This window comes from Fundulus heteroclitus, unplaced genomic scaffold (genome assembly GCF_011125445.2).
Source record: "Fundulus heteroclitus isolate FHET01 unplaced genomic scaffold, MU-UCD_Fhet_4.1 scaffold_36, whole genome shotgun sequence".
Taxonomy (NCBI): domain Eukaryota; kingdom Metazoa; phylum Chordata; class Actinopteri; order Cyprinodontiformes; family Fundulidae; genus Fundulus; species Fundulus heteroclitus.
Window position 1 is genome coordinate 2122894 of NW_023396770.1, and position 24973 is coordinate 2147866.

Genomic DNA, 24973 nt, shown 5'->3' on the forward strand with positions numbered 1-24973 from the left:
GTATTCAATTAAATTTTGAAAATTCTGATTTCTTTTTAGAATTTTAAAAGCTTTATTTCGGGATTTAATAGCCTGGTCACATTCTATTGTCCACCATGGAATTATCTTCTTTTTATGTATCCCTCCTTTCTTTGGAACTGACTGTTGAACAGCTTCTATGATTGAACTACAAAAGATTTTGTTTAATGAATCAATACCAAGATTCATGTCAATTTCCTTAATTTTATCTTCACTTATTTCCTTATATTTCTCCCAATCTGCTCTACTAAATTACCAGTTACATAACCTTTCACACCCTCCATATGTTGCCCTATGTTCCCCACCACAATTACAGCATTTATCCTGAACATTTTCACCACATTCTTGTATTTTGTGGTCCCCTCCACATTTTAACAGCTCTGTTTGCCCCTGCACACTGCAGCAAATGTGACGATACCTCTGACACTTGAAACACCGAAGTGGAGGTGGAACATAAGGCCTAACTGAATAACACAAGAAACCCACTTTGACTCTATCTGGAACTTCTGGAGTAGAAAATTCCAGAAGCACAGATAAGCTGTCAGCTCGCTCATTATTAACTGTTTTCTGCAATCTCTTTATATCCTTGACTTTAACATGATTTTATGTTTTAATTTCTCTAGATCTTCATTAACTGGAATTCCATAAATAACTCCTCGGGATCCTTTCTTTTCTCCCAACACTCTTTACTTTCCACTCTTTTATTTCCAATACTCTCAACACTCATTGCTTTCCTTTTTTGTTCTTCCAATTTACAAACATTTAGCAAGCTTCCATCTCTCAGCGTTTTAGCCATTTCAACTTCCCCTATTTTCTTTTTTGTTTCCTTAGAAACTATTTTTGGGCTCAGAGCAATATTTTCATCTTCCTTTTTGAATTTTAATGTTATCTTCACCTCCTCTTTCATGATCTTTTCAGAGTCTTCAGCTGATCCAAAATGCTGCAGCAAGAGTTCTGATGAAAATCAACAAGAGGGATCATATTTCTCCAATTTTAGCTTCCCTTAATTGGCTTCCTGTTAAATCAAGAATAGAATTTAAAATTCTTCTAACGTATAAAGCCCTTAATAATCAAGCTCCATCATATATCAGAGCTCTGATTACCCCGTATGTTCCTAACAGAGCACTTCGCTCTCAGACTGCAGGTCTGCTGGTGGTTCCTAGAGTCTCTAAAAGTAGAATGGGAGGCAAATCCTTTAGCTATCAGGCTCCTCTCCTGTGGAACCAACTCCCAGTTTTGGTCCGTGAGGCAGACACCTTGTCTACTTTTAAAACTAATCTTAAAACTTTCCTTTTTGACAAACCTGATAGTTAGAGTGGCTCATGTTACCCTGAGCTACATCTATAGTTGTGCTGCTATAGGCTTAGGCTACTGGAGGACATCAGGGTATATTTTTATCACTCTACTGATTTCTACTGTTCTCCAGTCTACTGTTCTCCAGTTTTTTCATTCCATTACATTGAAATGACTGTTGACATTTCAGCTTTTAACTTTTTGCTCTCTCTCTTTTTTCTTCATAGTAGGTACACCTGGTCTGACGTAAATAAAATTGAATTGAATCTTTTTATGCACACCCTTGCTTCCATCATCTGTACTGTCGTCCTCAAGATTTCTTTTGTCTCCTGAATTCCCAGAACCTCTGCCTGCTTCACTACTTTTGAATTTTCCACTTCCCCGGTAACTAGCAACTGGCGTTCAACTATCCGTATCCATATCACTATGTAGTTCTTCCTCATTCTCTACAACCTGAGCCGCCATCCTGATCCAGTCACAAACTTGCTTATGCCTACCGCCAACCTTTTCCTTCTTCCTTCAGATAGATTTATCTGACGAAGCAACGCACGCACCTGTTTCCAACCAGCCTGTCACTCAGTCTCCTACCCGAGAGCGTCCTGTCTGCTCATCTCCATCAACATGGTTTAACCTCTCCTGTCGGGAAGTCTGACCAACAACAACTCTTAATGCATCACGTGACTTTTGGCATAAATTTACTGCAGCGTGGGTGGGATTGTTTTGTAGTCTAGCAGAGACCATTTTGTACTGGAGGAAAACTTATAAATGATATTTTGAGCGCAAGGTTGGCGAACAGTTTGCAAAACAATTTTTTTTTGTGTGAAACATATATTTTTGTGTGCAAAACAAGTTTTATTTGTGTGCAACACCTTTTTTGTGTACAACCTTTCAGCTGAAGACTTTGAACTGCATTTCAACCAGTAAACTAATGTTTGAACCAGGGGTGTCAAACGTACCGCTCGCCAAACGATTTAGTCCGGCCCAGTGGCCAAATGCATTATCATTATTCAACGGCTGTATCTCCTCGCTGCATCGACCGATCTGCACCTGATTTTATGTGAGTTGTGGGGGAGCGCTGCCAAACGGGTTCGTGTGAATCGCCCGGTGGACGGGCAGGGAAATTGCGTGACAGCTTGTTTATACGGCAACTGTTTATACGGCAACTTTTTGAAACGGCTTTTTGGAGGCCTACACATGCATGAAAACTCACCAAACTTTGCCCAAAATTGTCCCCCGTGAGAAATCGCATGGTTTTAGTGTAATTGAAAGCGGGCGTGGCAAACCCGCTCAACAGCGCCAACTAGAGTGAGTTGGGCCAAACCGTAACACGTAGAAAGCTGAAATTTTTTACCAAGGTAGCTTTTTTAAAATTATGAAAAAAAGTCTCTTGGGTGTATGCTCTAAAACCCACAGGAAGTCTGCCATTTTGGGTCAAAGGGTAAAATATTGGCCGTTTTTGCCTCGAACTTTAACGAACTAGTCCTAGGCATTTTAAGCTATCACTTTCAAATTTTTTCAGCGTGGAGATGACACTTTGAGGGTTAAAAGTTATCAAGGGTTTGATGAAATATGCATTTTTGACTTTGCTGTCGCATTGCAAAAATCAAGTTTGTGGAAAACTATTAAAAACACATACAAACAGTAAGCCCCAAGCCATGCTTTGTCTGAGAATTATGAAACTCCTTAAGTGCATGTAACTTCACAGGCCCTACAAAAAAGCCTCTTGAAGCAATGGGCTACCTCCTACAGGAAATCATTCATTTCTCATCAAAGATGTCATTTTTCCATATCTATGGGTGTTACATTTGATTAAACTACTTCTAAACCGTTACACTTATGGCATTCAAAGTTACTCCAAAAAATTCCTCACACATAAAGGATCAAAAGTTATCAAAAACATTTTTGCTACATCCAACCATATTATTTTGAAAAAAAATGTAATGTAAATTGTGTTTTGAAGGAAAAACTGTTATAATTTTCAACACTAGATGGCAACATTTTTCCAAACCATTCCTACACAGTCAAACATAATTGTAAGCAGCTTTAAAATATCTTTAGCTGCCCTTTAAAAGAAAGAAGCTTTGAATCTTTAATCCTATATATGGGAACCAGTTGATTGCATAAAAGTCTTGACAAGCAGCATTTCCTCCTGAAGAAGCGTAGAGTCACAGGGAGAGTTGTCTGCATTGTCCATGGCTTTGCAACAATCCCTCATACTGAGCAAGCATGAAGCAACAGGGGAAAAAAACCTCCTCATTAACATGAAGGACAAACCTCCAGCAGAACTGGGCTCAGTATGAACGGTCATCTGCCTCGACCGACTGGGGGTTACAGAAGACAGAGCAGAGACACAACAAGACAGACAAAAAAAGCACAGAAGCACACAGTGATCAGGTAATCTGTTCTATATAACCACAGCTGTTATAACTTTGGGCAATAACTAATGTGCAATAATCTATTTAATACACTGTGCTATAACCTGTGCAAGGATCCAGAAGAACTTTTCTGCTTTCACCAAGTGAATATATGTCAGTACATGTGCATGTAGGCATACAGGTAAAAGCCAGTAAATTAGAATATTTTGAAAAACTTGATTTATTTCAGTAATTGCATTCAAAAGGTGTAACTTGTACATTATATTTATTCATTGCACACAGACTGATGCATTCAAATGTTTATTTCATTTAATTTTGATGATTTGAAGTGGCAACAAATGAAAATCCAAAATTCCGTGTGTCACAAAATTAGAATATTGTGTAAGGGTTAAATTTTGAAGACACCTGGTGCCACAAACTACTCAGCTGATTAACTCAAAACACCTGCAAAGGGCTTTAAATGGTCTCTCAGTCCAGTTCTGAAGCCTACACAAACATGGGGAAGACTTCAGATTTGACAGTTGTCCAAAAGGCGACCATCGACACATTGCACAAGGAGGGAAAGACACAAAAGGTTATTGCTGAAGAGGCTGGCTGTTCTCAGAGCTCTGTGTCCAAACACATTAATAGAGAGGCAAAGGGAAGGAAAAACTGTGGTCAGAAAAAGTGTACAAGCGATAGGGATCACCGCGCCCTAGTCAAGATTGGGGGAAAAAAACCCATTCAAAAATGTGGGGGAGATTCACAAAGAGTGGACAGCTGCTGGAGTCAGTGCTTCAAGATTCACCACCAACCGGTTTCCTTATATAGGAACATTTTTGACCAATCTGTATAATCTGACCCAATATGTATCAACCGGTTTTCTTATATAGGAACATTTTTGACCAATCTGTATAATATGATTGAACGTAACTTTGTAAAGTGCCTTGAGATGACATGTTTCATGAATTGGCGCTATATAAATAAAATTGAATTGAATTGAATTATTGCATTTGACCTAATAAAAACATGAATAATGTATTTTATTAGGTCAAATGTATATATATATATATATATATATATATATATATATATATATATATATATATATATATATATATATATATACTGCATGTCATGCCAAGAGGCAACTCATGTGTTTTATATAAAGACAAATTAATTCAATCCAATTTTATTTATATAGTTCCAACATGTCATCTCTTTACAACCCCAGCGGTCCGGCCCGGTGGCCAAATGCATTATCATTATTCAACGGCTGTATCTCCTCGCTGCATCGACCAATCTGCACCAGATTTTTTGTGAGTCGTGGGGGAGCGCTGCCGAAAGGGTTCGTGTGAATCGCCCGGTGGACGGGCGGGGAAAATGCGTGACAGCTTCTGCGATGGCTGGCGGCAGGCGGTGCGCGTACCCCAGCGGTGCTTGGCTGCGAGGGCCGCTCATCGCCGCTTGCGGCTTTAATTATTATTATTATTTATTCTTGGGACTTTTGAAACGGCTTTTTGGAGGCCTAAACATGCATGAAAACTCACCAAACTTTGCCCAAAATTGTCCCCCATGAGAAATCGCATGATTTTAGTGTAATTGAAAGCGGGCGTGGCAAACCCGCTCAACAGCGCCAACTAGAGTGAGTTGGGCCAAACCGTAACACGTAGAAAGCGGAATTTTTTTACCTAGGTAGCTTTTTTAAAGTTATGAAAAAAAGTCTATTGTGGGTATGCTCTAAAACCCACAGGAAGCCTGCCATTTTGGGTCAAAGGGTAAAATATTGAAGGTTTTTGCCTCGAACTTTAACAAACTAGTCCTAGGCATTTTAAGTTATCACTTTCAAATTTTTTCAGCGTGGAGATGAGACCTTGAGGGTTAAAAGTTATCAAAGGTTTTATGAAATATGCATATTTGCCTGAGCTGTCACATTGCAAAAATCAGGTTTGTGGAAAACCATTAAAAACGCATTAAATCAGTAAGCCCCAAGCCATGCTTTGTCTGAGAATTATGAAACTCGGTAAGCAGATGTAACTTCTCAGTCCCTACAAAAAAGTCTCTTGGACCAATTGTGTAAACCCTAAAGAAAGTCAATTAATTTTCATCAAAGATATCATTTTGTCATAAAAACGGGTATTATTTTTGACCACAAGATGGCAGCATAATACTTTGAACCTCTGATTTACCCATGTCTATTCTTAATCACTCTTACTTTTATTTATCGACTCTTTAGCTTTCTTATCAGCCATTTAATTACCTTTCACTCCTATATGTGCAGGAACCCAAAGAAACACAGCTGATAACCCCATCATATGAATATGATATAATATTTGTTGAATTACTAATAAGATATCTGGACGGCTTTCTGAATGATTTCTTTTTAAACTGATCAATGATGAACTTGAATCTGAACATATAACAGCTCTTAATGGTCTCACTTCCTCAATCCATTCTACAGCAACTAATAATGCAATCATTTCTGCCGTATAAACAGATATTCCTTCATTTAATTTCTTCCCTATATGCAGTTTAAACTCTGGAATTATTACACCTACTCCAGTTTGTCGTAATTGCTTTTTTGATGCATCCGTATACATTTTTACATTATTATAAAACTGTTCTATATATTCCTCCACTATTATAGAATTACACATATACATTTTATCTTTATTTTTCTTTTCCAATATTGTTAAATCTACTATTGTTTCAGGTAAAATCCATGGTGGTGTTATTGATAATGGTACTGTTGGACTAATATTTAAATGATTTAATCCTAATTCTGTAGCTTTCTGAATAATTGTCCAACTTCATTATGAACCCTTTCTTTTTCACTGCAGGAATGTAACATTCATACCCAACTAAACATCTCAATATATTAAGTATCCTTTTACATTTTTCAATAACCTTATCTATGTGCACTTTCCAGGATAGTTTTTTTTATCAAACCATACTCCTAAGAATTTAAATTGCTTTACTCTCTCTAGATCTTTGTTCTGCCCTGAATATGTTTAATATGTTTAAAAGACATTTAAAAACTACTTTGAAATGTTAATATACCGTTCTCTGTTTTAAATGAATTTGCGGTGCTTTTATGTTGAAAATCTTCCAAACCGGAAGTAGGAAGTAAAGACGCAAACAAGAGGAAGAGAGCATGTGTGCATCGTCTCAGGGCAGCAACAATGCAGTTAATCTCCGAAAGCAATGGTTGTAAGTGTTGCTCATTGTTTACAGATTCGATAAGATATGTTAATATCTTTTATGGTTATTTTGTGTATAAAAGCAACGGTAAAATGTCGTGGTCTGTGTGACAGCAGAGTGTGTGTGTTTACTTGCTAATTTGCCACTTTTCTAGCCGGCTGTGAAAATACCTGTTGAGTTAATATTAAGCAGCTGATACTTTGATACGTTAATACTGATATTTACATGGCTGTTTATTAAGCCATTTTTTTGTATCTTTATTTTCTAGTTTTACACTGGATTCAAAGCAGTCAGAAATGCTGACTAAATGTGTAAGAAGATAATAAAGGAGCAAGCCGCTCACTTCCTGGCTCTTGAATAAGGAGTTTGGCTGGCTGTTTATCTTTGTTCACGCAAGAGCAAAACACATAGAGAAAACAGTACAATCTTGATTATATAACTTCAGTTGTACTTCTTGATTTCTTTTCTGAGTAAAAAGCAATACTTTTGTTTCATCTACCGAATATTTAAAACTCCATTTGTAAGACCATTGTTCAATCTTATGAATTGCTTTTTGGACTTTCCCTACAATAAATTTAACATTCCTTCTACGTTTCCAAATAGCTCCGTCATCAGCAAACAATGAACAACCCAATTCATTTTCTATTTCTTTAAGTGCATCATTTATCATAACTGAAAATAATAAAGGACTGATAATACTGCCTTGTGTGGTTCTTTTTAATTTCTCCCTGAAAGACTCTTACCAACTCTTACCTGTATTATCCATTCTGGCCTCTGGAAATAAAGTTAAAAATCTTGGTGTTGTCTTCGACCAAGACATGTCATTTAAATCCCATATTAAACAGGTTTCCAGAGTTTCCTTTTTTTCACCTCAGGAATATCGCCAAAATTAGAAACATTCTGTCCAGGGGTGACGCTGAAAAACTAGTCCATGCATTTGTTACTTCAAGGCTGGACTATTGTAATTCTTTACTATCAGGAAGTCCACAAAATGCAGTTCGAAGTCTTCAGCTGATCCAAAATGCTGAAGCAAGAGTTCTGATGAAAATCAACAAGAGGGATCATATTTCTCCAATTTTAGCTTCCCTTCATTGGCTTCCTGTTATATCAAGAATAGAATTTAAGCTTATAGTTAGAGTGGCTCATGTTACCCTGAGCTACATCTGTAGTTATTCTGCTATTGGCTTAGGCTGCTGGAGGACATCGGGGCCTATTTCTCTCACTCTACTGATTTCTACTGTTCTCCAGTCTACTGTTCTCCAGTTTTGCATTGCATTACATTGAAATGACTGTCGTCATTTCAGCTTGTAACTTTTTGTTCTCTCTCTTTTTTCTTCATAGTAGGTACACCTAGTCTGACGTTCTGTTAACTGTGACATCATCCAGGGAAGACAGATCACCACTATTACCATCTAATGTATAACAGATCACTGGATCAATGTGTGCTTCTGTGCTTTTTTGTCTGTCTTGTTGTGTCTCTGCTCTGTCTTCTGTAACCCCCAGTCGGTCGAGGCAGATGACCGTTCATACTGAGCCTGGTTCTGCTGGAGGTTTTTCCTTCCTGCTAATGGGTGGTTTTTCTTTCCACTGACGCTTCATGCTTGCTCAGTATGAGGGATTTTTGCAAAGCCATGGACAATGCAGACGACTCCCCCTGTAGCACTGCGCTTCTCCAGGAGTGAATGCTGCTTGTTGGGACTTTGATGCAATCAACTGGTTTCCTTATATAGGAAATTTTTGACCAATCTGTATAATATGATTGATTTTGACTTTGTAAAGTGCCTCGAGATGACATGTTTATGAATTGGCGTTATATAAATAAAATTGAATTGAATTGAATTGTTAAAAAGTTCTCTACCCAATGATAAATTCTTCCACAAATTCACATTTTCCTCAATTTGATCAATAATCCCTCTTTCCACATCATATCATAAGCCTTTTCTATATCTAAGAACACTGCCAAAACACTTTCTTTATTAACTTTTGCTGTTAGTACCTCATGTTGTAAACACACAATTGGATCCATAGTATTCCTTCCTCTTCTGAAACCGCTTTGATAATTTGATAAGTACCCTTTTGATTCAACAAAATAAATTAATCTTTCAATTACCATTTTCTCCATAATTTTACTTAAACATGATGTTAAAGCAATAGGTCTATAATTTTCTGGTTTTGAGCTATCTTTACCCGTTTTTGGAATTGGAACCACAATAGCCTCTTTCCAACTTCTAGGTCATTTCCCATTTTCTATTATAAATATCTAATAATATTAATTTTGAGTATTCACTTTCTTGTATTTTGTGGTCCCCTCCACATTTTAAACAGCTCTGTTTGCCCCTGCACACTGCAGCAAATGTGACCATACCTCTGACACTTGAAACACCGAAGTGGAGGTGGAACATAAGGCCTAACTGAATAACACAAGAAACCCACTTTGACTCTATCTGGAACTTCTAGAGTAGAAAATTCCAGAAGCACAGATAAGCTGTCAACTCGCTCATTATTAACTGTTTTCTGCAATCTCTTTATATCCTTGACTTTAACATGATTTTATGTTTTAATTTCTCTAGATCTTCATTAACTGGAATTCCATAAATAACTCCTTGGGATCCTTTCTTTTCTCCCAACACTCTTTTACTTTCCACTCTTTTATTTCCAATGCTCTCAACACTCATTGCTTTCCTTTTTTGTTCTTCCAATTTACAAACATTTAACAAGCTTCCATCTCTCAGCGTTTTAGCCATTTCAACTTCCCCTATTTTCTTTTTTGTTTCCTTAGAAACTATTTTTGGGCTCAGAGCAATATTTTCATCTTCCTTTTTGAATTTTAATGTTATCTTCACCTCCTCTTTCATGATCTTTTCAAAGTCTTCAGCTGATCCAAAATGCTGCAGCAAGAGTTCTGATGAAAATCAACAAGAGGGATCGTATTTCTCCAATTTTAGCTTCCCTTAATTGGCTTCCTGTTAAATCAAGAATAGAATTTAAAATTCTTCTAACGTATAAAGCCCTTAATAATCAAGCTCCATCATATATCAGAGCTCTGATTACCCCGTATGTTCCTAACAGAGCACTTCGCTCTCAGACTGCAGGTCTGCTGGTGGTTCCTAGAGTCTCTAAAAGTAGAATGGGAGGCAGATCCTTTAGCTATCAGGCTCCTCTCCTGTGGAACCAACTCCCAGTTTTGGTCCGTGAGGCAGACACCTTGTCTACTTTTAAGACTAATCTTAAAACTTTCCTTTTTGACAAACCTGATAGTTAGAGTGGCTCATGTTACCCTGAGCTACATCTATAGTTGTGCTGCTATAGGCTTAGGCTACTGGAGGACATCAGGGTATATTTTTATCACTCTACTGTTCTCCAGTCTACTGTTCTCCAGTTTTTCATTCCATTACATTGAAATGACTGTTGACATTTCAGCTTTTAACTTTTTGCTCTCTCTCTTTTTTATTCATAGTAGGTACACCTGGTCTGACGTAAATAAAATTGAATTGAATTGAATCTTTTTATGCACACCCTTGCTTCCATCATCTGTACTGTCGTCTTCAAGATTTCCTTTGTCTCCTGAATTCCCAGAATCTCTGCCTGCTTCACTACTTTTGAATTTTCCACTTTCCCGGTAACTAGCAACTGGCGTTCAACTATCCGTATCCATATCACTATGTAGTTCTTCCTCATCCTCTACAACCTGAGCCGCCATCCTGATCCAGTCACAAACTTGCTTATGCCTACCGTCAACCTTTTCCTTCTTCCTTCAGATAGATTTCTCTGACGAAGCAACGCACGCACCTGTTTCCAACCAGCCTGTCACTCAGTCTCCTACCCGAGAGCGTCCTGTCTGCTCATCTCCATCAACATGGTTTAACCTCTCCTGTCGGGAAGTCTGAACAACAACAACTCTTAATGCATCACGTGACTTTTGGCATAAATTTACTGCAGTGTGGGTGGGATTGTTTTGTAGTCGAGCAGAGACCATTTTGTACTGGAGGAAAACTTATAAATGATATTTTGAGCGCAAGGTTGGCGGAAAGTTTGCAAAACAAATTTTTTTGTGTGAAACATATATTTTTGTGTGCAAAACAAGTTTTATTTGTGTGCAACACCTTTTTTGTGTACAACCTTTCAGCTGAAGACTTTGAACTGCATTTCAACCAGTAAACTAATGTTTGAACCAGGGGTGTCAAACGTACAGCTCGCCGGACGATTTAGTCCGGCCCCGTGGCCAAATGCATTATCATTATTCAACGGCTGTATCTCCTCGCTGCATCGACGATCTGCACCTGATTTTTTGTGAGTTGTGGGGGAGCGCTGCCAAACGGGTTCGTGTGAATCGCCCGGTGGACGGGCAGGGAAATTGCGTGACAGCTTCTGCGGTGGCTGGCGGCAGGCGGTGCGCGTACCCCAGCGGTGCTTGGCTGCGAGGGCCGCTCATCGCCGCTTGCGGCTTTAATTAGGCCCGAGCAGCTAAGCGCTGCGAAGGCCTATTGTATCTGTAGTGTTAATTCTTATTATTCTGCCCCCCTAAAGAGGGGCCTTTTTGGGGGCTTTCTCATTTTCAAAAACTCACCAAACTTTGCAGATGCATGGTGACTGTTTAAAAATTTTGTATTTTAAGGTCGTCACAAAAATATAAAGAAAAATGCCTCAACGGCGCCACCTAGAAATTTTCAAAGGACCCTTTGCTATTCACTTACTTCGTCGTAGAGACATGAAATTTGGTACAGTTGTAGTGCTCAACAAGACGCTCAGAATTTACAATTAATGTCATAGTGCAAGTATCACAGGAAGTTGGCCATTTTAGACTGAAAGTCTGATTTTGACCCAATTTTTGACGTTTATAGCATTGGTATTTGATGGATCTCCTCCTAGAGATTTTGAGCGAGCGACTTGAAACTCGGTCAGTCTGATCATAAGGCATGGCCAATTAAAAGTTATCAAAACGGTGAGTTTTTGAGCTTGTTGAAGGGGCATTAGCAGGGGTCAAAGTTCACCTACTCGCCACAAAAAATAAAACTGTTATATCTCCTACACAGAAACACACAGAGGCATCAAACTTTCTGTGATTGATCATCATCGGGTCTTCTTTAATATCCAATGGTCAAATGATGACATCAGTTAGGCCACACCCCCTGACATCAGGAAGTGTCATGTTTTGCTGTAAACGGTCGCTATGTTACCCCTCTGAGCTAATCAACATGAAACTGTGTCCAGAGACAGAAGACATGTTGTTGTGTTGTGGATTCCAGCCCCAAGTCGATTCGATGGAGCAGGAGAGCGTGGCGGCGTGGTGAAGTCACCTCAAACGCCGCTGCCATTGTTTGGCTCTGAATTCCACATTTTTGGGCCGAGCTGCTTAAAACTCACTTGGATGCATCCTTACCCACCCCCCAACAGGAATCCATAACAAATTTTGGTGGGCGTGACCTAATGCCTCAACGGCGCCACTTAGCAATTTTCAAAGGACCCTTTGCTATTCACTTACTTCATCGTAGAGACATTAGATTTGGTACAGTGGTAGAGCTCACCAAGACGCTCAGAATTTACAATTAATGTCATAGTGTAAATATCACAGGAAGTTGGCCATTTTAGATTGAATGTCTGATTTTGACCCCATTTTTGACGTTTATAGCATTGGTATTTGATGGATCTCCTCCTAGAGATTTTTAGCGAGCGGCTTGAAACTCGGGCAGTCTGATCATAAGGCATGGCCAATTAAAAGTTATCAAAACGGTGAGTTTTTGAGCTTGTTGAAGGGGCATTAGCAGGGGTCAAAGTTCACCTACTCGCCACAAAAAATAAAACTGTTATATCTCCTACACAGAAACACACAGAGGCATCAAACTTTCTGTGATTGATCACCATCAGGTCTCCTATAATATCCAATGGTCAAATGATGACATTGCTTAGGCCACGCCCCCTGACAACAGGAAGTGTCATGTTTTGTTGTAAGCAGTCGCTATGTTACCCCTCTGAGCTGATCAACATGAAACTGTGTCCACAGACAGAACACATGTTGGTATGTTGTGGATTTCAGGCTCAACTGGATTCGATGGAGCAGGGGGGCGTGGCGGCGTGGCATATTCACCTCAAACGCTGCTGTCATACGTTTGGCTCTGAATTCCACAGTTTTGGGCTGAGCTGCCTAAAACTCATTTGGATGCATCCTTATGCACCCCCCAACAGGAATCCATAACAAACTTTAGTGAGCAGGACTTAGTTTCTCTATAGCGCCACCAAGCAATTTTCAAAGGACCTTTTGCTATTCACTTACTTCATCGTAGAGTAATGAAATTGTGTACAGTTGTAGATCTCAGCAAGATGCTCAGAATTTACAATTAATGTCATAGTGCAAGTATCACAGGAAGTAAGCCATTTTAGATTGAAATCTGAATTTTGACACCATGTTGACATGGTATCAAATACCATCATCATCCAGCAGGGGGCAGTAAGAGACCACAAATAACCCCAAAGGAATTTCTCTTGGTAAGTAAGTGATCTTAACTCTTTGGTTTCCTTATATATTTAAGTTGAACAGATATACAAATCCTGCTTGAAAACTGACAAACTCTTGTTCAATACATTTCAGTTTTTATTTATATAGCGCCAAATCATGAAACATGTCATCAGGGGTGGATTGGGACAAAAAGTTGGCCCTGGCATTTTGGATTAGACTGGCCCACCACATTTTTTTTGTGTACTGAATGTGTATACCAACTGTGCAATACCTTGAGGTCAGGATAATGGAAATTAGTGAGAGTGGACACTTAAAATACTTCCAAAATCTTAATTTATTAACACTGTAAAATGTAAACTCCACCACAGCACAGCAACTATTCTTAGATCAGAGAGACAGAAAGAGAGGTGTCACGGTCAATCACACATATTATCACGTTACATCATTATAAGAAGTTATTGTAAGTTGCTCATCAGATCTATTCAGTCTTCCAGATACTGTAGGGTAACATTGGACTAATGTGCACTCACTGTGTAAAAAAGGATGCCAATGACAAAATGAACCAGAGAAATGCCTCACTTGTCATCATGGAAAGAAAGAAAATATATAATAACATATTTTGATTTACTCAGTCATTTGTAATAAGTATTTTATTTATCTAATTTACTAATTTTTGATCATATTTTCTTTAAAATCGCAGACTTTTCGCTATTTTTCATGTAAATCCTTGGTGGCGCTTCATAGCGAAGCCGGTGAGGCCGCAGCGAGCTTGGCCTCCCCTGGGATTGCGCAATCCCATGTTAACTGTGCTGACTTCCATTCTGTGAATGCATCTTCCTGTCTCTAGATCATAAATTCAATTGTTCAAACAGTTATGAACTGATTTTCCACAATTTAATATATGTGGATTACGAATTGTGTTTTGGTCATCAAACTGTGTGCAGATAACATGTTTTCGTGGTGCTGGCCGATCATAAACAGCAAAGAACTGGTTGTAGGTGAGGCCGGCAGTTCCTTGGCCGCTAGGCAGGGGGCGCTCAAGGAGCACCGCTCGTGATCCCCAAATAGTAGAGTCACAGCAAGTTATTGATGTTTTATTAGCGAGCTTTGCTAAACAAGTAAAGCACTAAAAAGACTCTAAACATACAGCTGGAACAGGACTGATCAGGGAAGGCTTTCCTCCCTGGCAGTGAGCTCCACTGAGACTAAGAGAGTTTTAAATCTGAAGAAGATAAAGAGAACTTTTACCGGAAAATGATGATATTTTTGTTCAGAAAGAGCGCCGCAGGGACTTAAATTATAAGTAGAGGTAAGACAGCGATACTTATTCATGTTTTGTTTTTGTGATAAAATGTGCGTAATGTGGGTTATAGTTTTAGAATGTGTTACAAATGCAGAAATCCATCATAACTCATAAACTGCTACCAATCAAATGACAAATTTTTTTTCATCAAAGAACCAATATTTTTCCATGTATCTTGGTGAATTTATTTGGCTCAATCAGTCTCCTTCAGCACTTTGCAACGAGTCTACTCTGTAGAGTGTATATATTTGTAAATCTGACTCTGATGACGTCAGTGCCTCACCAGCTATGAACCCTACCGCACGTCACTGACTACAACCACCACCACCATATTTTACATCAGACACCGGAGCAGATGAAGGCCTGCTGTAGGGAACATGTCAGTGAGTTTGACACATTTCGCAGCGTCCGTTTGAAGAAATCGTTTCTTTTTTTCGTGCAGTTTCTCTGCGCCTCCCATTACTACTGTGAACACCGCTGCACAAAGTTCCACATGGAGCGTGAAGGTGTTTTTCTACTTTATGATTGGCCTAGCCCTTTAGAATGTCAGGGATGACAACGAGGCAGATATATTAAATAATTAATAATAATAATAATAATAATAATACATATTATTAATATATATGTCGGGTCTGCCGGCCCAAACAGCACGTCGGCCCACCGGGAAAATGCCCGGTACGCCCGATTACCAGTCCATGCCTGCATGTCATCTAAAGGCAGTTTACAATGTCAAAATCAATCAGATTATACATATTAAGTCAGATTATCCAGATTGGTAAAAGAAATTCCTATATAAGGGAACCAGTTGATTTCATCAAAGTCGTAACAAGCAGCATTCACTCCTGAAGAAGCGTAGGGCCACAGGGAGAATCGTCTGCATTGTACATGGCTTTGCAGCAATCCCTCATACTGATCAAGCATGAAGTGACAGCAGAAGGAAAAACTCCCCATTAACAGGAAGGAAAAACCTCCAGCAGAACCGGGCTCAGTATGAACGGTAATCTGCCTTGACCGACTGGGGGTTACAAAAGAGAGAGCAGAGACACAACAAGACAGACAAAAAAGCACAGAAGCACACATTGATCCAGTAATGTGTTTTACATTAGATGGTAATAGCAGGTGATCTGTCTTCCCTGAATGATGTCACAGCTAACAGAACGCCAGACCAGGTGTACCTACTATGAAGAAAAAATAGAAAAAAACAAAAAGTTAAAAGCTGAAATGACAACAGTCATGCAAAATTGAAGAACAATAGACCCTGATGTCCTCCAGCAGCCTAAGGCTATAGCAGCATAACTATAGAGGTAGCTCGGGGTAACATGAACCACTCTAACTATAAGCTTTGTCAAAAAGGAAAGTCCCAAGAGCCAGCTTCTAGTGGAGGAGTTCAAGTATCTTGGGGTCTTGTTCACGAATGAGGGGAAGATGGAGCGTGAGTTTGACAGGCGGATTGGTGCGGCGTCTGCTGTGAAGCGGGCGCTGTACCGATCCGTTGTGGTGAAGAGAGAGCTGAGCCAAAAGGCCAAGCTCTCGATTTACCAGTTGATCTACGTTCCTACCCTCATCTATGGTCACGAGCTTTGGGTCGTGACCGAAAGAACGAGATCCCGGATACAAGCGGCCAAAATGAGTTTTCTCCATAGTGTGTCTGGGCTCTCCCTTAGAGATAGGGTGAGGAGCTCAGTCATCCGGGGAGGACTCAGAGTAGAGCCGCTGCTCCTCCACATTGAGAGGAGCCAGTTGAGGTGGCTCGGGACCCTGGTCAGGATGCCTCCTGGACGCATCCCTGGTGAGGTGTTCTGGGCACGTCCCACTGGGAGGAGGCCCAGGGGAATACCCAGGACACGCTGGAGAGACTATGCTGGCCTGGGAACGCTTAGGGATTCCCCCGGAGGAAGTGGCCCAAGTGGCTGGGGAGAGGAAGGTCTGGGCCTCCCTCTTGAAGCTGCCCCTGCGACCTGACCCCCGATAAGCGGAAGACGATGGATGGATGGAAAAAGGAAAGTTTTAGGATTAGTCTTAAAAGTAGACAGGGTGTCTGCGTCACGGACCAAAACTTGGAGTTGGTTCTACTGGAGAGGAGCATGATAGCTAAAGGATCTGCCTCCCATTCTGGTTTTACAGACTTTAGGAACCACCAGCAGACCTGCTTTCTGAGAGTGAAGTGGTCTGTTAGAAATTAATAAAGTTTGTACACAACATACACATGTGGAATATTGCTAACGTGTTACTTTAGCAATGTTCCAATTGCTAAAGTGTTACTTTTACATTATTACTTTTGGGTGTGTATCCACCAATTTAACTGTCAAACTTTCATAAAAGCTGTCTTAATGCAAGAAACGAAACCCTTAAACACATGAAATAACAATTAACTTTAAATAGCTAAAAAGGTTTTGTTAACTTTTCACATGAAGCTGGATTAACAGCTAGTAAGATACCTTTGATTAAGTTGGTATACTAATGTTTAAACCAGGGGTGTCAAACGTACGGCCTGCGGGCCGGATCTGGCCCGCCGAACGATTTATTCCGGCCTGGTGGCCAAATGCATTTTCATTATTCAACGGCTGTGTCTCCTCGGTGCATCGACCGATCTGCACCAGATTTTTTGTGAGTCGTGGGGGAGCGCTGCCCAACGCGTACGTGTGTATTGCATGGTAGACGGGTGAGGAAAATGCATGACAGCTTCTGCGGTGGCTGGCGGCGGGAGGTGCGCGTACCCTAGCGGTGGCCCATAGGCCAGAGCGGCGCTTGGCTGCGAGGGCCGAGCATCACCGCTTGCGGTTTTAATTATTAGGCCCGAGCAGCTAAGCGCTGCGAAGGCCTATTGTATCTGTAGTGTTAATTAGGCCCGAGCAGCGAAGCGCTGCGAAGGCCTATTGTATCTGTAGTGTGTGTGAGTGTTTAATTATTATTATTAATCTGCCACCCCAAAGAGGGGCCTTTTTGAGGGCTTTATCATATTCAAAAACTCACCAAACTTGGCAGATGCATGAAGACTGCTTAAAAATTTTGTATTTTAAGGTCGTCACAAAAATCAAAAGAAAAATGCCTCAACGGCGCCACCTAGCAATTTTCAAAGGACCCTTTGCTATTCACTTACTTCATCGTAGAGACATGAGATTTGGTACAGTGGTAGAGCTCACCAAGACGCTCAGAATTTACAATTAATGTCATAGTGCAAATATCACAGGAAGTCGGCCATTTTAGATTGAAGGTCTGATTTTGACCCCAATTTTGACGTGTACAGCATTGGTATTTGATCGAACTCCTCCTAGAGATTTTGAGCGAGCGGCTTGAAACTCGGTCAGTCTGATCATAAGGCATGGCCAATTAAAAGATATCAAAACGGTGAGTTTTTGAGCTTGTTGAAGGGGCATTAGCAGGGGTCAAAGTTCACCTACTTGCCACAAAAAATAAAACTGTTATATCTCCAACACAGAAACACACAGAGGCACCAAACTTTCTGTGATTGATCATCATCGGGTCTTCTTTAATATCCAATGGTCAAATGATGACATCACTTAGGCCATGCTTCCTGACAACAGGAAGTGTCATGTTTTGCTGTAAACGGTCGCTATGTTACCCCTCTGAGCTAATCAACATGAAACTGTGTCCAGAGACAGAAGACATGTTGTTGTGTTGTGGATTCCAGCCCCAAGTGGATTCGATGGAGCAGGAGAGCGTGGCGGCGTGGTGAAGTCACCTCAAACGCCGCTGCCATACGTTTGGCTCTGAATTCCACATTTTTGGGCCGAGCTGCTTAAAACTCACTTGGATGCATCCTTATCCACCCCCCAACAGGAATCCATAACAAACTTTGGTGGGCGTGACCTAATGCCTCAACGGCGCCACCTAGCAATTTTCAAAGGACCCTTTGCTATTCACTTACTTCATCGTAGAGACATGAGATTTGGTACAGTGGTAGAGCTCACCAAGACGCTCAGAATTTACAATTAATGTCATAGTGCAAATATCACAGGAAGTCGGCCATTTTAGATTGAAGGTCTGATTTTGACCCCAATTTTGACGTGTACAGCATTGGTATTTGATCGAACTCCTCCTAGAGATTTTGAGCGAGCGGCTTGAAACTCGGTCAGTCTGATCATAAGGCATGGCCAATTAAAAGATATCAAAACGGTGAGTTTTTGAGCTTGTTGAAGGGGCATTAGCAGGGGTCAAAGTTCACCTACTTGCCACAAAAAATAAAACTGTTATATCTCCAACACAGAAACACACAGAGGCACCAAACTTTCTGTGATTGATCATCATCGGGTCTTCTTTAATATCCAATGGTCAAATGATGACATCACTTAGGCCATGCTTCCTGACAACAGGAAGTGTCATGTTTTGCTGTAAACGGTCGCTATGTTACCCCTCTGAGCTAATCAACATGAAACTGTGTCCAGAGACAGAAGACATGTTGTTGTGTTGTGGATTCCAGCCCCAAGTGGATTCGATGGAGCAGGAGAGCGTGGCGGCGTGGTGAAGTCACCTCAAACGCCGCTGCCATACGTTTGGCTCTGAATTCCACATTTTTGGGCCGAGCTGCTTAAAACTCACTTGGATGCATCCTTATCCACCCCCCAACAGGAATCCATAACAAACTTTGGTGGGCGTGACCTAATGCCTCAACGGCGCCACCTAGCAATTTTCAAAGGACCCTTTGCTATTCACTTACTTCATCGTAGAGACATGAGATTTGGTACAGTGGTAGAGCTCACCAAGACGCTCAGAATTTACAATTAATGTCATAGTGCAAATATCACAGGAAGTCGGCCATTTTAGATTGAAGGTCTGATTTTGACCCCAATTTTGACGTGTACAGCATTGGTATTTGATCGAACTCCTCCTAGAGATTTTGAGCGAGCGGCTTGAAACTCGGTCAGTCTTATCATACGGCATGGCCAATTAAAAGATATCTAAACGGTGAGTTTTTGAGCTTGTTGAAGGGGCATTAGCAGGGGTCAAAGTTCACCTACTTGCCACAAAAAATAAAACTGTTATATCTCCAACACAGAAACACACAGAGGCACCAAACTTTCTGTGATTGATCATCATCGGGTCTTCTTTAATATCCAATGGTCAAATGATGACATCACTTAGGCCATGCTTCCTGACAACAGGAAGTGTCATGTTTTGCTGTAAACGGTCGCTATGTTACCCCTCTGAGCTAATCAACATGAAACTGTGTCCAGAGACAGAAGACATGTTGTTGTGTTGTGGATTCCAGCCCCAAGTGGATTCGATGGAGCAGGAGAGCGTGGCGGCGTGGTGAAGTCACCTCAAACGCCGCTGCCATACGTTTGGCTCTGAATTCCACATTTTTGGGCCGAGCTGCTTAAAACTCACTTGGATGCATCCTTATCCACCCCCCAACAGGAATCCATAACAAACTTTGGTGGGCGTGACCTAATGCCTCAACGGCGCCACCTAGCAATTTTCAAAGGACCCTTTGCTATTCACTTACTTCATCGTAGAGACATGAGATTTGGTACAGTGGTAGAGCTCACCAAGACGCTCAGAATTTACAATTAATGTCATAGTGCAAATATCACAGGAAGTCGGCCATTTTAGATTGAAGGTCTGATTTTGACCCCAATTTTGACGTGTACAGCATTGGTATTTGATCGAACTCCTCCTAGAGATTTTGAGCGAGCGGCTTGAAACTCGGTCAGTCTGATCATAAGGCATGGCCAATTAAAAGATATCAAAACGGTGAGTTTTTGAGCTTGTTGAAGGGGCATTAGCAGGGGTCAAATTTCACCTACTTGCCACAAAAAATAAAACTGTTATATCTCCAACACAGAAACACACAGAGGCACCAAACTTTCTGTGATTGATCATCATCGGGTCTTCTTTAATATCCAATGGTCAAATGATGACATCATCATAAGGCATGGCCAATTAAAAGTTATCAAAACGGTGAGTTTTTGAGCATGCTGAAGGGGCGTGAGCAGGGGTCAAAGTTCACCTACTCGCCATGAAACACAAAACTGTTATATTTCATACACAAAAACTCACAGAGCCACCAAACTTTGAGTAGTTGATCACCACTAGGTCTCCTACAATATCCAATGGTCAAATGATGACATTGCTTAGGCCACGCCCCCTGACAACAGGAAGTGTCATGTTTTATTGTTAACAGTCGCTATGTTACCCCTCTGAGCTAATCAACATGAAACTGTGTCCACAGACAGAAGACATGTTGCTGTGTTGTGGATTCCAGGCCCAACTGGATTCCATGTAGCAGTGCGGCGTGGCAAAACGCCGCTGCCATATGTCCAGACTTCCATAGGATATTGACAAATTTAATAAAAAGTAACTTAAAATTACCTTAAAAGGAAAACATTTTTAAAAGTCAAAAGGCTTATTTAATGCTTTGAGAACATCTCTTCTATTCGGCTACAAAATCGACCAAAACAGGATGATCTTTTAAGTTATAAGACCATTTTTAAGATGTCAATACATAGATTTTAAGCTGGTGGGTCGCCACTGCCTCCGGTAGCCAAATGCATCGCTGCATCAACTGATCTGCACCAGATTTTTTGCGAGTCGTGGGGGAGCGCTGCTCAATGCCTTCGTGTGTATTGCCCGGTGGACAGGCGGGGAAAATGCGTGACAGCTTCTGCCGTGGCTGGCGGCCGGCGGTGGGCGAACCCCTGCGGTGGCCAATAGGCCGGAGCGGAGCACAATAAAGATTTAAAAAGAATTGTAAAATATTTTTCTGGAGCTTGACTCAAATTAAAACAATGTTGTTACATGCAGTGGTGGCTGCATGTAGGATTCCCCCCCCCCCCCCATTTCAGGTTGCTGTTGAGCTCCGGCAGGTTAAGCAGGACCAGCTGTCTTCACTCTGGCTCTTGATTGGCAGAGTATAAGGCTAGCTGGGGAACTGATGTTCAGGGCCTCTTGGCCAATTGGGCAGCATGTGTGCTGCAGCTCTGTGGGGCTGTGTAGGAGGACTGGTTGGTTGCTAGAGATCTTGGTTCTGGTGGTTACTCTCTTGTTTCTTTCAGGTTCCCAGTTTCCCCTTTCAAACCCCTTCAGATTACTTTTGAATAATAAAACTTTAACGTTACCTTCCTGGTTTTGTCTTGTCCTTTTTCTCTGGTTTATCCATTGTTACTGCCCCCTCCCCTCTTTAATACCCCTAGACGGTTTTGGGGACGTAACAATTTGGGGGCTCGTCCATGCTAAGTTTTTTTTTGTTTTTTTTTTTTTGTGGTGGGATCAGTCGTCTCATTTTTCCGTGGCTTTGTTTCTTTTATTTTGTTAGGTCAGCTGGTTGTTGGTATGGTAGGGTAGAGGGAGAGTTACCAGATCCGACGGTCCTATGAGCGGATTGGTCTGTGTAATCTCCCTTCTTTTGTTCATTTTTGGCTGCCCCATCACAGATTTTATAACGTTATTTTATTTTGAAGGGATTTCTAAGTAGTGGGTTTTTGTAATAATGGCATCTTAACTAGTTTAGAAGCAGCGGCTGAGTCTAACTTGAAAGTTGAGGATTCCAGCTTGAAGATTGAGGATTCTGGTGGTGATGACATGGGGGTTCCCAAAATGAAAAAGAGGTGTCTAGTCACATTGCTAGTTTTCGTAATGTGACTCCTAAAACTAGTAACACTAGTAGGTTGGAAGAAAAACCTGTGACATTGCCACAATATGAACTTTTTTCAGAAGAATCACCTGCTGGTTCAAGGATGGAGGCTCGGTTGAGGGTTCGTCTTGCTCGCCTTCAGCTGGAGAAAGAGGATCGTGAGCGGGAATTTCAGCTTCGTAGAGAACTGGAATTGAAGAAGCTTGAGGCAGAGACCGCTATTAGGATGAGGGAATTGGAGCTGAGAGCTGGTCCAACTCCTCCCCTTAAGCCTCAAGTAGTTGCATCTCCTGCCTTTGACGTCACTAAAAGCATTCCCCTGGTACCTGCTTTTTGTGATTCTGAGGTTGATAGCTATTTTCGAGCTTTTGAAAGGATTGCCTTGGCATTAAACTGGCCCCGAGAGGTGTGGGCAATACTGGTGCAGTGTAAACTAACTGGTAAAGCTCAGGAAGCCTGTGTCTCGCTTTCCATGGAGGAGGGTTTATCATATGAGACAATTAAAGTTACAGTCTTGCGGGCATATGAATTGGTGCCAGAGGCTTACAGGCAGCGTTTTCGAGCTCTTAGAAAGACCATGAGCCAAACACATGTTGATTTCGCACGGGAGAAAGCGTTGTTTTTTGATCGATGGTGTGCAGCATGTAAAATTAAAGATCAAGTTTCCCTCCGAGAATTAATTCTGCTTGAGGAATTCCAAAACTGTGTAACTGAAGAGGTTGCCACTTACCTGAATGAACAAAAAGTCAACACCTTACAGCAGGCTGCTGTCTTGGCTGAGGAGTTTTCCTTGACACACAAGTCAACTTTCAGTAAGCGTGATCTTTCTTTCCATAATCCACCTTCTCACGCTGACAGTGTATCAGTTTCTTGCCCCCCTCCATCTTCATCAAGTTTGAAAGCCAAGAGGAAGTGTTTTTTCTGTTTTAAGCCTGGACACCTGATTGCTGACTGTGAATTGTACCAATGTAAACAGCAGGGGGTTTCATCTAAACAATCAAAAGGAGTGGGACTAATTCAAACAGCCACTAATCATTCCATGAGAGAGCTATTGGTTAAAGCTGATCAGCCTGAGGAATGTTTTAAACCCTTCATTTTTGATGGTTTTGTGTCTCTCACAGGTGAACCTGAAGATCAGCAACCAGTAAAAGTGCTGAGGGATACCGGTGGTTCACAATCCTTGATCTTAAGCAATGTGTTGCCTTTTGATCAGAGGTCGGCCTGTGAGGCAGGTACCATTGTGAGAGGTGTTGGGATGAGTTATTTACCTGCCCCTCTTAATTATGTTCATGTAAAAACACCGTTGGTTTCAGGAGTCTTTCCGGTGGCTGTGTGCCCCTGTTTTCCCATTGATGGTGTGCAGTTTATAATGGGAAACGATTTAGCAGGAGGGAAAGTTTACCCTGTACCGAAAGTGGTGAATACTCCCGTGTCTGATTTAGAGCCAGATGTCCTGGTAGAGATATTGCCAGACGTATTCACAGGTAGTGTGGTGACTAGAGCTCAAGCACGCACGAATGAGCAAGATATTGACCTTTCTGACACACTGTTCAGCTCAGTCACAGCTGATGATTGGGAATTGCCAGTTGAAGAAAAGGAAGTCAGTAGGGAAAAGGAGTTCCCTGCCAAAGCATTACTACCCATGACTCGAGAAGCGCTTATTAAAACACAGATGACGGATCCAACGTTAGTAAAATGTGTTGTGAAGTCAGATAAGGTGGCTTTACCCACCTGTCAGATGGTGGGTAAAGCTAATCAAAAAGTCACCCTCGCTCCGCTACACCCAGTCCCGGCTATCGGGGAGCCATTTGAACATGTTGATCAAGGAGCTAAGGAGGCTCTTGTTGCAGCCCAGACTAAGATGAAGTTAAGCTTTGACAGATGTACAGTTCACCGACAGTTCCATCCTGGTGACAGAGTGTTGGTGTTGTTACCTGTCAATGGTTTTAGTATGGCTGCTCGTTTTTCTGGCCCCTACACAGTTCGGAGCAAAGTATCGGACTTAAATTACATAATTTCTACACCTGACCGCAGAAGGAAGACCCGATTGTGCCACATCAATATGTTGAAGCCCTATTATGATAGGAGAGCTATCGTGGCAGATGCCTCATCCCGTGCGTATGGTTGATCCTAAAAGGGTGGATGTGGAAGGGCTGTTTGGTATTGTTCTTGGTTGTTTGTTTTTTTCTCTTTTAGGGCTTGGATTTTATGGGAGGAGGTGTTACATGCAGTGGTGGCTGCATGTAGGATTCCCCCCCCCCCATTTCAGGTTGCTGTTGAGCTCCGGCAGGTTAAGCAGGACCAGCTGTCTTCACTCTGGCTCTTGATTGGCAGAGTATAAGGCTAGCTGGGGAACTGATGTTCAGGGCCTCTTGGCCAATTGGGCAGCATGTGTGCTGCAGCTCTGTGGGGCTGTGTAGGAGGACTGGTTGGTTGCTAGAGATCTTGGTTCTGGTGGTTACTCTCTTGTTTCTTTCAGGTTCCCAGTTTCCCCTTTCAAACCCCTTCAGATTACTTTTGAATAATAAAACTTTAACGTTACCTTCCTGGTTTTGTCTTGTCCTTTTTCTCTGGTTTATCCATTGTTACTGCCCCCTCCCCTCTTTAATACCCCTAGACGGTTTTGGGGACGTAACAATTGTTTATAATTATTTGTAAACATTTGTATACTCTGTTTATCTTGTTTTTAAGTATTTTATATTTACAATAAAATGCATAATTTATTTTTTAGACTAGTTCCATATGTAAGGTTGCAA